Here is a 16,598-nt window from a genome sequence, read left to right as displayed (position 1 = left end):
ACTATTGAATTATTGTCCCATGATATTTGTTGAATGTCTGTGCAATTGCCTATATATAATTGTATCAATTGTGTGACCTTGGAAGGATTGAAAGATAGAGCATTTAGAGAAGTACAAAGAGAAAGGTAGAGGAAACAAATAGAGAGTTTGAGAACAGAGCCGAGTTGCAGGGAGGGCTGAAGGTTTGAGGCTCCATTAATTAATATTTTTATTTTACAGGGTAGGGTTCTTTATACCTTGGATTACCTGGGTGATTTTATCTCAAATATTTTGTGATTACTTTTTTCTTTCAAATTGCATATATGTTATTTTGTTTAAAAGCATATATATTATTTTGTGATGCTAATTTTTATGAAACCCCTTGAAATTCTTGTTATGGTTTTTCCTACTGTCTCACCCCCCTACAGTTTCAGGTACTGAGGATGAACTTGGATTGCTAGTAGCGGGCTTAGGTGGAAGATTTGGTGTTGAGGATTTATTATTTATTTTAGAGATGTTGTATTATTTATTTGAGGAAACTAATTTTGTATCAATAAAATGATTTTTTTTTTTTTTGGAGATCTTGGGTGTAATACTGATGTATTTAGATTTGAATAAATCGAGAAATTTATTTATTAAAATTTTCGGGGCGTGACAGAATACCCCGTGGACATTTTTGGAAGGGTAAAAGGGTAAAATGGGCATATTACAACTACTTTATGTCAGATTTTGCATAAAAGTTATACTGTCTTAATGGTACATTATTGATAGTTTAAGTGTCTGTGTGATATTCAAGCATGATTTATTTTTGACATTCAAATGCAAAAAGGGGAGATTGTTGGTCCCACATTTGAATTAGGGTTGGCCCTTTTAAATGTCAAAAAGCTGTCACAAGTCCACTTCATTATGTTTCAAGTGATGCTGGCATGCACACTGTATTACATTGATCTACATACATTCTTTTGAAGACTATTCAAATGGCCTAAGAGAGGTACATTGTGTTGACAATTCTCACTACAAGGCCAATTAAGGTTTCAAGCCCTTGTTCAGAAGATGTTATTTAGCTTTAGTGACATTTAAGGGCAATTGAATCTTTTTACACCTGTATTCTATCACAATATACTTGTTTAAGATAATGCATTGTATTAAATTGCTCTAAATCACACTTTGATCAAGTGTTCACAACTGCAGCTATAGGATTATGTGGCTATTGATAAGTGTACTTCACAAGGGTATTTTGGTCCTTGCAAATATTGGGCATTCATTGTGACACGTGTCTTACGGTCCTAGTGTGTAATGACCAGGGGCTTCTTTTTTTTTTTTTTTTTTTTTTTTTTTTTTTTTTTTTACGGATTTTCATTTTTCCGTTAATGTTTATTTTCTGAGTTCTAGTCATCTTGAGTGCTCAGGAATGGTTTCCGACACTCTTTCCTTTGGAGATTGATATCATCGTTGTGAGGACCGTGTCATCTTCTCTCTTTTTTTGGCGTTTTCCTTTTCGCGTAACCTTAGGGTTTTGGAGACCCGAGGTAGGACTCTGAGTTCGGTTTGTGTTCGGATTGGATTTTCGACTTCACGTGCATACATTCCATTTGATATCCTTTAAATGCATAGTCTTACTTTTGTAGAAAAACATGCTACTTGTTTACTTTTTCCTTATGGGTATAGATGCATAGTTTCTTTGGAAACATTTTTGTTTTATGTGGTGTTATGCGTAATTAAATTTTCTTAGGATATTTGTCTTAGGGACCATTTTGCAATTTAATTTATGAGATATTTTGGGGAGGGACCTTTTTACAATTTTTGAAAAAGTGTGACAAGTGTCACACTCTCATTAGTCCACTTGTAAGCATTTTAATGGTGACACTTGGAAGCCTTAGATGATGACATGTGGAGGGTGAGGATTCACTCACTTGTTGGCTTAGAATTGGTCCACTTGTTGGCTTTGGATGTGGACAAGTGTAGTGCTTAGATTAAGCCTTGTGAGGAGGCTTAGGATGGTGATAAGTGGAGGGTTTGGATTAGGCCTTGAGAGGGGGCCTAAGATGGTGACAAGTGTAGGCTTTATATTAAGTCTTGCATTGTGTGTGTGAGAGAGAGGTAGTGTAGAAGTGTGTTATTAACTATCTACATCCTTGTGAGTGGAGGAATACACTAAATTCCACTAAGTGTTCATCTCTTTCTCACATTTTCCTCTCTTGCCTCCATTGAAGAACCGCTTAGACCTAGACCTTGCACTTTGGTTTTGAACCATTTGCCTTCACCTTTTGGCTTAACCCTTGGATGACAATACCTTCCCCTCATCCTCTTCTAGAACACCCTTGCTCGGTTTTTCATTTTACCTTTGGTTGCCTTAGATCTAGAGATTTTATTCTCTAGTGAGGTAGAGGATTGTTATATGTTTATATTTGAAATGTTTTAGTGTTTTTATGGTTTAATATATGTTGATTATATGCTTATGAAATTGTTGAATTGCATATTAATTGAGATTACATTTGCTCGACTTAGGATTTTATGATTTAAAGCATGAATAGTTTATATGTCTTGTGTAGAGATGTTAATTAAATTGGTAGATTACTAAATTCTAGAATTTCATGTTGTTGTAATGTGAAAATTCTTGTGGATTACTATTATTGTTTACCTTGCAAGCTTATTCCTATCTTGTTGTTAATTTAGTATTTAAGCTACCTTGGTAAATTGATTTAGTTGTGTGTGATATCATTTTTGGTGTAACAAATCGCACATTGAATGTATGTGTAGCGAATCACACGTTGAAGATTCGACATTTTGAATGCCATGGTAGTTGGAGACTATAGTGCATGACTAGTCTGAATCCATGTATGGTTGTGTATGGAAGGTGTTTAAATGCATTTTTACTTAAAGTGTTTAAGTTATGCATTTCTTGTTGATTTTGGAAACTTGGGGCATCGACCTTGAATTGGCTAGAGCACAGCTCTAGTACGGAAGATAAGAGCTCTTCACATATAATGCGCACTTAGGTGGTTCCTAGTGGGTTAGTACCAAAAATAACTACATTGCGTGGTTTCATCCACAAAGGCAACCGAGTATTCCATCATTTAATTTCGTTTTCATTTACAAGTTAACATTACTTTTGAAGTTGTAACTTGTCGAGTTCACTTATAGTGAATGTTTATATTATGTTTCAATTCTGTTTAGTATACTTGTGCCTAGTATGCTAGTATGTTGTGTATTTCATTTCAATTGCTAAAGTAGCTTAAGATGATCCCTTAGTCAACCTTATAACATAGACGTTAGGAGGAACGATCCATTGTATTGATCTATATTGAACTTGTATGACATTTGAAACTTTAGGGTATGCACATGCTCTTCTTCCTACGAGTAACTTGTTTACTCATCCTAGTTGTTTGGAATATTTTCAGGTAAAAAAGTGCTTTTCATGGATGGTTAGCCATTTGGCTTGTTTTGGACATCGTGTCATGGACACACCCTTTTTGTTAATGTACAAAGTGTTTAACATGTGTTTTGATGTATTTTTGTAACTATGGACATTTGGGTTATGTTATCGGATAATTGACTTATAACGAGGCCTTGAACCATTACAACATAATTCAATATGCATTTTATATTTGTTGACATGTTCACATACTTATACTTCTTTAAATTTTAGTTTTTGACCTATGTATAAGGGTAGAATGAGTCTTATGGGTTCCATTGCATTTTCTGGTGTTTAGTAGAGTATTCTGCAGGATTCAAGGTACCAAAATACCATTTCGGATGACTGGTTGCTTTCTGAAATCAATTAAACAGTAAAAACTCATTTTCTAATAGCTAAAGTCCTGTTTAGGTCACAACTGGATGGCTGGTTCTTCATTTCGGACGACCGAAGTGCATTTTCTTCAAATTTTGGACTTTTAGTGAGACTGGGTTCATTTTGAACGTCCGAAATGCCACCGAAATGCCTCAGGCTCACTATTCTTCAGTTATGGAACAACTTTGTTGCTAAGACTTCGAACGAACATATCTCCTTCATTTCTAATCCAAATGGGGTCATTCTTAAGCCTAAATTCAAGGATTTTGAGTCATATTTCCAATTCATTCTCAGATTCAAATCACAATGGAAGCTATTCATGTTTTAGTAAGACAATATCAGATTTTACTTAAACCGGGAATGGGTGTTTTGTGGGATTCTTGGCCAAAGTTCTTAGAATCTCTTGGAATGTTGTGTAATGATTAGATTAGGTTGTATGGACCTCATTTGAATTGCTTGGAGTTAAATTTCTCCCTTTATTTATGAAATGACCATTTTACCCTTGATGAATGGATTTTGCCCTTTTTGACCTTTGTTTCCGTTTTAGTTTCTCTCTTGAGTTCCATGGCTTTGATGAAGCCCACTTTGGGTCTCAGGGTTAGTATCAATCCCTAGTGACCACTTTCTTTTCATTGTTTTCACGTTTTGGATCCGTTTTCGGATCAGTTTTTCGGGTCACTTGCTGACGCACCGGGTTTTGTAAAACTTAAGTCGTCCCAGGTGGTATCTGAGCTCCTAGGTCAAAAACCTTAGGGCAATGGGTTTTGGGTGCATATCATGCTTGTGCTGACATTCTCTATGTGTTCACGTGCTTATTGATAACATGTTTTGGTATTTTTTTTTTTTTTTGATAATTAAATCATTTATAAAAGGCGTTCAAAAGGGGAACGCATCCCAAATACCAAAAGCATGGTACCCTAAGGCCCCAAGGAGGTCAGGAAATCAATTGTCTCCTCAGAGGAAGAACAACGTCTACCTGAAATCCAAAAAAAAAAAAAAAAAAAAAAAAAAAAAGAAGATAACTAATAACATAAGACTTAAGCATAGTAACCAACGATGTCTACATGTTTTGGTATGATAACATGTTTACGAGTGTAGGTGCAAAATTTCGCTCAATCAATAATGATTAAGAAAAATAGAACAACTCACTCAATCAATAGTAAAAATAAACAAGAACAATATATGTCGAAGCGTAGAATTGCTTGATCCCTTTATTGGAGGTCTAAGCCTCTATTTATATACAAAAGATTGTAAAATTATGGTAGGACTCGCCTTACTTGTCCTCTAATTCTTTCTATATAAACATTCTTTACTAATAGAGTTCTTTCCATTGTCTAATTTTTCATACATAGAACTTGCCTTGTACAAAACTTCCTATCTCAGAATTTTCCTTCTACGGTAAATCCTTCAACTGGTAGGACTTGTGCAATCTTGAATAATTGGGCTGAACATACTTTGATCCGGCTGGGCTTGAGTAACGGACCGGATGTTAAATATTAACAAGTTGGACTAATGACCTCTTGATTCGGCCTTGATGGAGGTTGGAAGACAAATAACAATGGTCTTGGGCTAAAAATACACTCAATTTGGGCTTGACCATGACGGGCCTTACATGTCCTTGGAATGTAGATGTGTGTAGTGATGACGTGTACGCTTCTTATTGGAGGGAGTTTTTTCCCTCCACACTTTGCCCCAAATTTCATTTTTAATTGGGTGACGGCTCCCATTAAAGAGGGAATTGGAACTGGTTTTTTACTTTGCTTCAGAGACGGTTCGAGGAATTTCATTATTACTCCATCATATAAGATTTTGCAAGAGTTACATTCGCCCTAACTGCACTCCTGCGTTCTTCATTCCATCGCCTTGTCAGGTTAGTTTTTTCCCGCATCTTTCTCTTCAATCTTTCATTATGAGTACTTCATCTACTCCCGAACGTATAGACATTGGGGATTCTGAATCCACACCTTCATCTTCCCCCGTTCGCATTAGGGTTCCCCCTCCTAGGGTTTCTACAGATCGTCTTTCGTTGAATCAATTAGGTACTTCCTCCCTTCCAGCCGAGACATCCACCTCAGGCTCTGATAATGTTCTTTCTCATGAAGAGAGGAAAGCAATCATCTCTATTCGCGCATCAAGTTCTCTGTTGCTTCGGTAATGGAAGAATTTGATATTCCTAAGGGAGTAGAAATTGTAGAATATCCCAAGGGTGCTGATTTTACCTCCGGTGAGGGAATTGAAGAGAGTGAGTTGCTTCTTTCGGTCGGGCATCTTAGCGCCCTCCGGTTCCCTCTTCACCCCTTCTATCATTTAGTTTTCAACAAATTAGGTCTTGCCCCCCTTCAGGTAAATCCTAATTTCTTTCGCATCCTTTCGGCACTATTGGTGCGCCGGAAATTAGAGGCTCTGGATTTGACCTTTGCCGACCTTCTGCTTACTTATAATATATCTAAGCATGGGACTGAGCCTGGTCGCTTCTTTTTTACCTTTCCCCTTCATCAGAGGATATGCACGAACCTTCCTTCATCCGAGAAGAAGTGGAAAGAAATGATGGTTATAGTTAAAGGAAAATGGTTCGTGCCCCAATCAATTACGCTCCCCATCCCGCACAAGTTCGGGAAATTAGGTATAGAATACTTAACCTCCCTTCATACCAAGTGTTCTGGCTATTTTCCTTGCCAAGTCTTAATGTTTCGCTGTACTTATGAGTTTCTTGGTGTTTTTTCAGCTACATTTCCATCCTCCGCAGCAAGGAACAGACTTTCTTTTCTTGAGGAACGAGTCTGGAGTGACCCCTCGCCTATCGAGGACCTGCTAACTTCTTCAAACCTCAAGGATATTGCCTCCAGTGCTGTTGCTGCAGACCTCATGGATCTGTCTCTACCATCCTTTGATAGTTTCCCCATGACTGAGGAGGAGATACGGAGGGCTGAGGCTTTAAAAAAGCAAGCTGAAGATGCCCAACCCTTGGTCGTTATTAGGTCTACTGAGGGTGAGATGGAGGCTGAGGAACCACCAATGAAGAAATCTCGCCCCAACCCCCCATCCTCTAGCAAGGGCAAGGTCCCTTCTAAAAGCAGAGGGAAAAAGGCTGGAGAGGCCGAACCTGAAGATGAAGTCAGGGCATATGTTCTGGCTGAAACTGGGGCTCCTTGGACTCCTTCCTTCACCAGGGCTGACAAGTTAGTCCTGCATTCAGGGGATTCTGTGATCACAGACCCTTCAGCTGCACTAGCTGTGGCCCGAGGGATGTGGCTCCCAAAGGATGAGGAAGCCATCAGCCAAATGGGATTGGAACAGCTACTCCCCTCTACCCCGGTCCGGGCCATAGAGGTTTGTATTACTCTTTCAGAATTATGTCACTCTTGCTTACTTATGTTTCCATTTATGCTCATATTTATTCCTCTGTTATACAGGGTCTATACCACACCATGGCCCTCTGCGCCACTGCTGAAGCCCAATCCCTCTCCATCAAGAAGCTGGAGAAGGATCTTGACAATGCAGAGAAGATTGCCACCACTGCCTCTACCAATCTGAAGATAGTTTCTGAAGCCAAGGATGTGTATAAGAGGCAGTTGGCTGCCTCTGAGGCTAAGGTGGATTCTCTTCAGGCTGAAATTCAATGCTTGACCGAGGCTCTTACTACTTGCTTCAAGGCAGGGAAGCAAATGCAGGGGCGCTACTCCTGTTTGGCACACCTGGCTAGTGCTAAAGCGTTCCGGTCTGGCTATAATCAGGGCTCAGGTCCTAGGACAATGGATCCAGACGCTTTTGACAAGCAGGTGGGGGTGCACTTCCCATATAATGAAGGGCCACATGCTTTGGAAGCTGAAATCCGCTTTGCCGAGATGGTGAAGGCGCACGTGAAGGGTACTCCTAGCTCTTCTGCCCCTGCGGCTTCAATTCCTCCTACCCCAAGTCTTACTGTAGTGGATGCTTTTGAATCTACTCCTTTCGATCCGAAGAGGAAGTAGAACCATGTATTTTGTTTTTATTGACAGTATATTTGGGATAATAAATATAATTTTTAGGCTTTTAATACCTGATTTGTTTTTGCTGTATGCTTTTGATATTGTTCATACTTTTCTGACTGGTAATGTTTTTATGACAAACAAAACACATTGTCTTTATGCTTCGGATTTATGCTATCCGAAAAAAAGTAAGGATGATGGGAAGAAGGAGATCCTTTTGACAGTTTGATTGATATCTAAGGATGATTTATATGGACAATGATCTAACTGTTAAGTGAACTCTTCTTGCCTTTGACTTGCCTGCAGTAGACGTATACATACTCTTTCTTTCTCGTGTGTTCCTGATGTGGGGTGGATCATGATATCCATATCCACAGGGTGTTAAACACTTGGAGTCCGGAGGAAAAAGTTCTGATCCGGCCACCAGAGGTCTGAAGCGAATTGTTCCTCGGCACTGAGTGTGGAGGAATATTGCTGAATAGGACACTTAGGGTCCGAAGCTGTCTCAGACACTTAGGATCCGAGGTGAATTGTTCCTCGGCACTGAGTCGTGAAGGAATATTGCTGAATAGGACACTTAGGGTCCGAAGCTGTCTCGGACACTTAGGATCCGAGGCAAATTGTTCCTCGGCACTGAGTGTGGAGGAATATTGCTGAATAGGACACTTAGGGTCCGGAGCTGTCTCGGACACTTAGGATCCGAGGCAAATTGTTCCTCGGCACTGAGTGTGGAGGAATATTGCTGAATAGGACACTTAGGGTCCGGAGCTGTCTCGGACACTTAGGATCCAAGGCGAATTGTTCCTCGGCACTAAGTGTGGAGGAATATTGCTGAATAGGACACTTAGGGTCCAAAGCTGTCTCGGACACTTAGGATCCGAGGCGAATTGTTCCTCGGCACTGAGTGTGGAGGAATATTGCTGAATAGGACACTTAGGGTCCGAAGCTGTCTCGGACACTTAGGATCCGAGGTGAATTGTTCCTCGGCACTGAGTCGTGGAGGAATATTGCTGAATAAGACATTTAGGGTCCGAAGCTGTTCTCGGACACTTAGATCCGAGGCGAATTAAATACTCCCCGGCGCGGAGCCTGAGGGGAGGTTTTGCCGAGCCAGACACTTAGGGTCTGAGGCGAGATTTTTGCCGAGCCGGACACTTAGGGTCCGAGGCAAATGAACTACTCCCCAGCACTGAGCCTGAGGGGAAGTTTGTTTATATTTTTTTCTCAAACAACTTATCATGAGGCCGAGGATTCAAAAATGATAAGAGGCCAAGAAAACGAGTAACAGTGGCTGTGAAGTTTCCTATTTGTTGACTTTGGAGACTTTCCTCCTCCATTGAGACTCCCTTCTTGGCAACCAAATGTAGTGGACTACGCATATATTAACCGCATTTTTTTTCTATTTCTATCCGATGTGGGATAGAAAGTTTTAACCATAGGCCATAACTCATATTTTTTTTCTTAAAAATCATTGTGACGAATGTTTTTTAACAGCTTGCTTCTAACATTGCTTTGCATAAAAATTGCATAGTGCGACTTGGCATGCATAAAAATTGCCTAATGCGACGCATGCTTAAAAGTTGCATGCATAAAAGTTGCATGATCAGTAGTATGGCCCCCATTTTTATAGAAAGAAATAAATAGAGTAGAATATAGAAGCAAAATAAAGAAAAGTTTGGCTGACTGTGGACATACTCAGCCTTATTTATAAAGAATTTATAGCAAAATTGACAAACTTATCTAATGGAAATACCTTTTAAGGTGTATTGCGTTCCAAGGACGCGCAATGGGACGTCCGTCAACTTCGGCCAAACGATATGCTCATTTCCCCACTATTTCGGTAACCCTATAGGGTCCGGTCCAATTAGGTTCCAGTTTCTTTACGTGAGCTGTCTCTTGCTTCAAAACCCAATCGCCTACCAAGAACCTACGGTACCGGTCACACTTGTTATAACTGTTACACACCTGCTCTTGGTATGCCGCAAGCCGAATTGCTGCGGCATCTCTCTTCTCGTCCACAAGATCAAGGCTATGTTTGAGTTGTTGCTCATTGTTCCCTTCCAGTACCAAGGATGTCCGAAGGGTTGGGATTATTGACTCGGTAGGAATGACAGCTTCGGATCTATATGCCATAGCAAATGGGCTTTCTCCCGTGGGTCGTCTTGGAGTGGTTTGATAGGCCCAGAGCACTTGGGGGAGATTCTCGTACCATTTTGGCTTCAATTTCTCCAATTTTTTCTTTAAGCACCCAAATATCGTGCGATTAGTTATTTCAACTTGCCCATTGCCTTGTGGATGACTAACTACAGCCAATTTTTGCAGGATTCCATGTTCGTTAAAGAACTTTCTTGTACTTCTGTTATCGAGGTTCTTACCATTGTCCATTACGATGACTTTTGGTACCCCAAACCGACAAATAATGTTGCTCCAAATGAAATGCTTTACTTCTTCGTGGGTGACGCTAGAGAAGGCTTCAGCTTCCACCCACTTGGTGAAGTAATCCGTAGCCAGAAGCACATGCTCCTTTTTTTCCACGGTTTTGGGTAACGGTCCTACTACATCAATCCCCCATTGGGCGAACGGCCATGGATTAGCCATGGCGTGCAAACCTTCTGCAGGTTGATGCTTTATTGGACTATGGCGCTGACACTTGTCACATCTTCTTGAGTATTCTTCGGCATTCCGAGCCAAGTATGGCCAAAAATAGCCTTGGGTTAGAATTTTGTGTGCCAGGGATCTTCCTCCCGAGTGATTTCCACAATCTCCTTCATGAATTTGTTTTAGAATTGTGAGAGCCTCAGTAGAGGTTAAACACTTGAGATAAGGACCGGAGAATGACCTTCGGTATAACTGGTTATTGATGATTGAGTATTTAGCCGCGGTAAGCCTAAGCTTCCTTGCCTCAGCTTTTTGATTTGGGAGAACTCCCTCCTTGAGGTAGGCCTCAATTGGATCAATCCAGCATGGCTCGCGTGGAACTTCCGGGATCACCATCACCTCTTGCCGGGGATTAATGCTAGGTTCTTCGAGGACATCGATTGGAACAAGCCGAATCAACTCTTCGTCTGAAGATGATGCGGCTGCGGCCAATCGATCTGCTTCGGCATTTTCATCTCGTGGTACCTGATGGAATTCGATTTGATCGAACTCCCGGATGGCATTCTCTACAGCATCTTTGTATGACTTCATACGTTCCTCCTTGGGATAATAGTGCCCTGTCACTTGATTGATCACAAGCTGTGAGTCACTAAAAACTTTTAAGCACCGTACCTGTAGCTGTTTAGCTAGCCGAAGTCCAGCAAGCAACACCTCGTACTCGGCCTCGTTATTAGTAGCTGGGAAATCTAGCCAAATTGACTGCTGCAGCTTGGTACCCTCGGGTGTTGTAATGTCAATCCCGGCCCCTGCCCTTTTTTGGTTGGAAGAGCCATCAACCCGTAACTCCCAGTACGGCTCTTGAAGTGTCGGCTCCTCAGATTGATCTTCATATTCCAGTAGGAAATCCGCTACTGACTGCCCCTTGTGAGATACCTTTGGTGCATAGGTGATATCAAAAGAGCTAAGTTCAATAGCCCATTTTGTAATTCGACCAGACAAGTCTGGTTTAGCTAGGATAGCCCGTATAGGGTGGTTTGTAAGTACCACTATGCTGTGAGATTCGAAGTAATGTCGAAGTTTCCTCTTGGCATAAATTAACGCCAGGATTATCTTCTCCGTCTTGCTATACCGTGTCTCGGCATCCGTCATTGTTTTGCTTGTGTAAAAGATTGGATGCTGAATCTTGCCTCCTTCTTTGATCAACACTGCGCTTGTTGCTACAGCTGATACTGCCAAGTACAGGATGAGAGTGTCTCTGGGCGTTGGAGCAGAAAGGATTGGGGGTTTTGTCATGTAGCTTTTCAATTGATTGAGAGCTTCCTGCTGCTGAGGTCCCCACATATCTTTGTTTTTGGATCAAATAGCATCAAAGAAAGGTTTATACTTATCAGATAATCGGGATATGAACCGGCTGAGGGCCGCAACTCAGCCAGTTAGAACTTGCACTTCCCTGCTGGTTTTTGGCTCTTGGTTCTGTATGAGTGCCTTTGCCAGAGCTGGGCTTACTTCTATTCCTCTTTTATTTACAATGTGCCCGAGGAACTGTCCTGAAGAGACGGCGAAGGAGCACTTGGTGGGGTTCAGCTTCATATTGTACCTTTTGAGAGTATCAAAGACCTCCTGGAGGTGCTTCGGGTGATCCTCTTTCCGTATACTTTTGACCACCATGTCATCGATATAGGCTTCAACTGTATTCCCCAGTAGATTATTGAAAATTTTATTGACAAGTCGTTGGTAGGTGGCTCCGGCGTTCTTTAGGCCGAAGGGCATCACTCTGTAGTAGTAAGTGCTCGTCTCTGTGATGAAAGCGGTTTTTTCCTCATCTTTAGGATTCATAGAAATCTGATTATAGCCGGAGTATGCATTGAGGAATGTGAGCCTCTCATAGCCTGTCGTAGCATCCACCATTTGATCAATCTTGGGCAATGGGAAGCTATCTTTTGGGCAAGCTTTGTTAAGGTTGGTATAATCTACGCATACCCTCCATTTCCCATTCTTCTTTTGAACGACTACTACATTTGAGAGCCATTGTGGGTATTGCACCTCTCGAATGAATCCTGCTTGTAATAGTTTATTTACTTCCTCGGCTATTATGCAATTCCGTTCAGGTGCGAACCATCGGTGCCTCTGCTTGACTGGCCTGAATTCTGGGTTAACCCTCAAACTATGGCATGAGACCGTAGGATCGATCCCTACCATGTCCGAGTGATCCCAGGCAAAGACATCCGAATTGCACCGAATGACCCTGATTAATGCTTCCTTCTCTTCGGCTGTGCAAGATGAGCCAATGTAGGTGACCTTCTGAGGGTCTCCGAGGACTACCTCTATAGCTTCGAGGGACTCCTTGATAGGTGCTTCAGCCTCGGCTTCTTCCTCTGCCTTGAGATACTTGGGCAGAGGGTACTGTAACTGCTATTTGATTGCGTCTTTAGGATTCACCTCTGACTGAGGTGAATTCGACGCCTTCTTTGCTTCATATAGCGTTAGCATGTAACATTCTTTTGCAGTAACCTGGTCTCCCCAGAGGTCGATGACCTCCCTGCCATCTGGGGATAAACACCTCATTACTTGATGAAGGGTAGAGGGGACTCCGTTCATACGATGGATCCAACCTCTCCCCATAATGAGGTTATAAAATGGATGAATCTCCGTCACGACAAAGTTCTCCTTTAGAGTCCTCTTTGCTGCAGTAACGGATAGATCGATCACCCCAAGCGGATTCACCTTAGTACCATCAAACCCCATTAGGGGGCTGCAAGTTGGCCTGATGGACGATGGTGAAACCCCCAGCTGATCGAAGGCTGCTTTTGTAATGATGTTGGCGCTACTTCCCGGATCTATCAGCACCCTCCTGATCATATAACTCGCTACTAGGAGGCTAATGACCAAAGGGTCCTCATGCGGGCGCTGGACTCTAGACAGATCATTGTTACCGAATCCAATGTTGATGCTGCCTGGTGCAACCATGTTTACCGAAGACAATCTTCGTAACTTATAAGCCTCTCTCAGCCTGGATCTGTACAACTCTTTAGACTCTTCATCATTCTCTGACCTTCCGTGTATGGCATGGATAACTTTTACCTGACCGCCCTCTACCTGTCGAGGGTTAACCTCCCGAGGTTTTACGTACTCCTTCGTGGCGAGATACTCCACCAACTCTCCTCTCGCTATCATGCTTTTTACCTGTCGCTGAAAGGACCTTCAGTCATTGGTGGTATGCCCATAGTTTCTATGGTAGGCACAATGTTTGCTTTTGTCCCTCTGCTCCAAGGGTTGTTTCATGGGCTGAGGAGTTGCGAACCTCGTCTTATTCTCTTGGAATAGGCGCGCTAAGGTAGTACGAAGAGGGGTAAGCCTGTCCTCTGTCCTTTGCCTCTTCTCAGGCGCTTGGGTGACTTATGTGGCAGCATGAGGAACCTTCTGCATCCTTGTGCTTGTAGCTTTCTCTCGAGACTTGTTTTCCACTGTGACGAGGGTAGCGTGCTGTGCACGGTGGGCTACGTTTTCCTCCAACCGAATGTAGATTTGTGCCTAGCGTTCAAAGTCTGCATATCCGGGGGGGGGGGGGGGGGGAATATTTGATCAAGGATGTGTGAAACTTGGTTCCCTAGATCATTGCCAACTTAAATGTTTCGATTGCCATGGCAGGGTGGCAATCTGCTATCTCCAAGGCTTCCATGTTAAACCTGGATAAGAAATCTTGCAGAGTTTCTCCCTTCCTTTGCCTTATGGTGAAAAGGCTGGCGATACTTTTCTTCTGCTTCTTATTTCCGCAATACTGGGCTAAGAACATAGTGCATGAGGTCTCATAATTAGGGATATACTTGTGTGGCCTGTTCCTGAACCATTCTAACGCTGCTCCGGTTAAACTGGTAGGAAAAACCTTACACATCCACGGATCGTTATGATCGTCCAGTGCCATCTTTTGCGCATAATGATTGAGATGCCGAGAGGGGTCTCCTGCCCCATCGAACTGGGTGAAGGATGGCATAGTGAACTTCCTTGGTCTCTCCACAAGGTACACATCGTCAGTAAAGGGGGTCTCGACCACAGAGTTCTCGTGCTCTCTAGCTATCTCGGCTGGGGTCTGAACTCTTAATAGCTTCTTTTTGTCGAAGGCATCTTGTACGCGTGCGCCATCTGGAACGCCATTGGACCATACCGTAAGCCTATGGCTGGACTCGGCCTATTCGTCCTGTGTGCGATGCGGGAGATTATCCGAAGCAACCGCCTCGGACCTTGTCCCTTGCTGTTGCTGAACCTCATTAGGTCGAGCCCCGTTGGCTGGTGTCCCGTTGGCCGGAGGCTCGTGAACTGGAGGTAAATTCTGGGTGGGGGGTGGTGCTGCAGCATCGCCTGGTGGTGGTTGTGGTGTTAGCCTGGCCATTGCCGTGTGCAGCGTATGAGTTTGCTGCTGAAGCGCAGCTATCTGGGCGACACTCGTATCGTTTGCTTGCTGGAGTGTCTCAAATTGGTGCAAGAACTCCTCTCGCATCTTTTGCATCAATTCTATCTGTTGATTCATTGCTGACTCTCCGTTTGACATTCCAGATACGACTAAGGATTTGATTTGAAGAACAAGTGGGAGTATATTTTTATACGCTTCCCACAGATGGCGCCAAAGTGTAGGTGCAAAATTTTGCTCAATCAATAATGATTAAGAAAAATAGAACAACTCACTCAATTAATAGTAAAAATAAACAAGAACAATATATGTCGAAGCGTAGAATTGCTTGATCCCTTTATTGGAGGTCTAAGCCTCTATTTATATACAAAAGATTGTAAAATTATGATAGGACTCGCCTTGCTTGTCCTCTAATTCTTTCTATATAAACATTATTTACTAATAGAGATCTTTCCATTGTCTAATTTTCCATACATAGAACTTGCCTTGTACAGAACTTCCTATCTCAGAATTTTCCTTCTACGGTAAATCCTTCAATTGGTAGGACTTGTGCATTCTTGAATAATTGGGCTGAACATACTTTGATCAGGCTGGGCTTGAGTAACGGACCGGATGTTAAATATTAACAAGTTGGGCTGATGACCTCTTGATTCGGCCTTGATGGAGGTTGGAAGACAAATAACAATGGTCTTGGGCTAAAAATACACTCAATTTGGGCTTGAGCATGACGGGCCTTACATGTCCTTGGAATGTAGATATGTATAGTGATGACGTGTACGCTTCTTATTGGAGGGAGTTTTTTCCCTCCACAACGAGCTTATGTACTTTAATGTTTAGAAGCTTTACTTTGACTGTCTTAGCATGTTGTACATGCTTTTATGCCTTAGCATGTTGTATATGTTTTTCTGCCTTAGCATGTTATATATGTTTGTCGGCATTAACATGTTGTATGTGCTTGTTTATGATAGCATAACTGTATGTCGCATACCTTTCGTGATTTTGCTATGCGCTATGTGATTTATGCATTCATGACATGTAGACTTATGTACCAAGTTTTTTAAATACCTCTACTATGTGGCTTAACATGATTGGATGTCAGTTGGTTAGGCACTTAGGATTTGAGTTAACTTTTGCAAAAGTATACTAATTGATGGTTTTATAACATTACATGTTACATGTCTTAAACTTATGGTGTGTGCTAAGTATTGAGCCTGATTTAGAATTGAACATTTATGCTAACTTGCAATAGGTTGTGAGCATATTAGTTTCTACTTGCGCTATTTACTTTGATTTATATCTGCTTGCTAAGTGACTGAACATGTCGTATGTGGATTGTTCGCTATTGGTATAAGAAGGTGATCTTGTTGTTATGTGGTATAGCTATGTATATATGTGGATGTATTCTACGAGTTTAACCTGATTGTAGTAATAGCATGAGCTGTAGTCTAGTAAGGTGATTTATTTTGAGATTCCATCATGTGATGCATATGATTTTAGTGGCTTTCTGTTTATTTCATATCTCGTTTACTTTTTTGCACTATTCATGCTCGGTTGGGTGAGACTAATGCTAGGGCATTATCTCTTGGAGTCCTTTTGGTTCATTTTGGGAAAACACAAGCAAGTGCCGTGTTCCCCTTGTTTTCGTTGTAGAATTTCTCGTGAAGGAGTTATCACATTTTGTTCTATCATGGACTATCTGATGAGCCCTGAATATATGCATATTCGAGCCCCTAAATATATATATGTTAAGGCCTAAAGTGATACTTCTATCCATAGTTAGACTGATTAATGTTTAATGTGTGTTTACAGGTACTTTCCTAGAGATATGGTTAAAACCAGGACTTTATGATGATATCGA

At 41.8% G+C, this 16,598-nt stretch overlaps 1 long non-coding RNA gene across 1 annotated transcript; it reads left to right on the top strand.

Moving 5' to 3' along the window:
* The first annotated feature begins 87 nt into the window (after positions 1-87).
* Positions 88-661, top strand: LOC132285135 (uncharacterized). Its single transcript, XR_009472445.1, has 2 exons — positions 88-220; positions 408-661. It is a non-coding gene; the product is annotated as an uncharacterized LOC132285135 (long non-coding RNA).
* Positions 662-16,598: the final 15,937 nt, after the last annotated feature.

This window comes from Cornus florida, unplaced genomic scaffold (assembly GCF_030987335.1).
Source record: "Cornus florida cultivar Cherokee Brave unplaced genomic scaffold, ASM3098733v1 CherokeeBrave_3.0.0_Hap2_Chr11, whole genome shotgun sequence".
Lineage (NCBI taxonomy): Eukaryota > Viridiplantae > Streptophyta > Magnoliopsida > Cornales > Cornaceae > Cornus > Cornus florida.
Note: the sequence above shows the minus strand (reverse complement) of the source record. Positions and strands in the feature narration are given on the sequence as shown.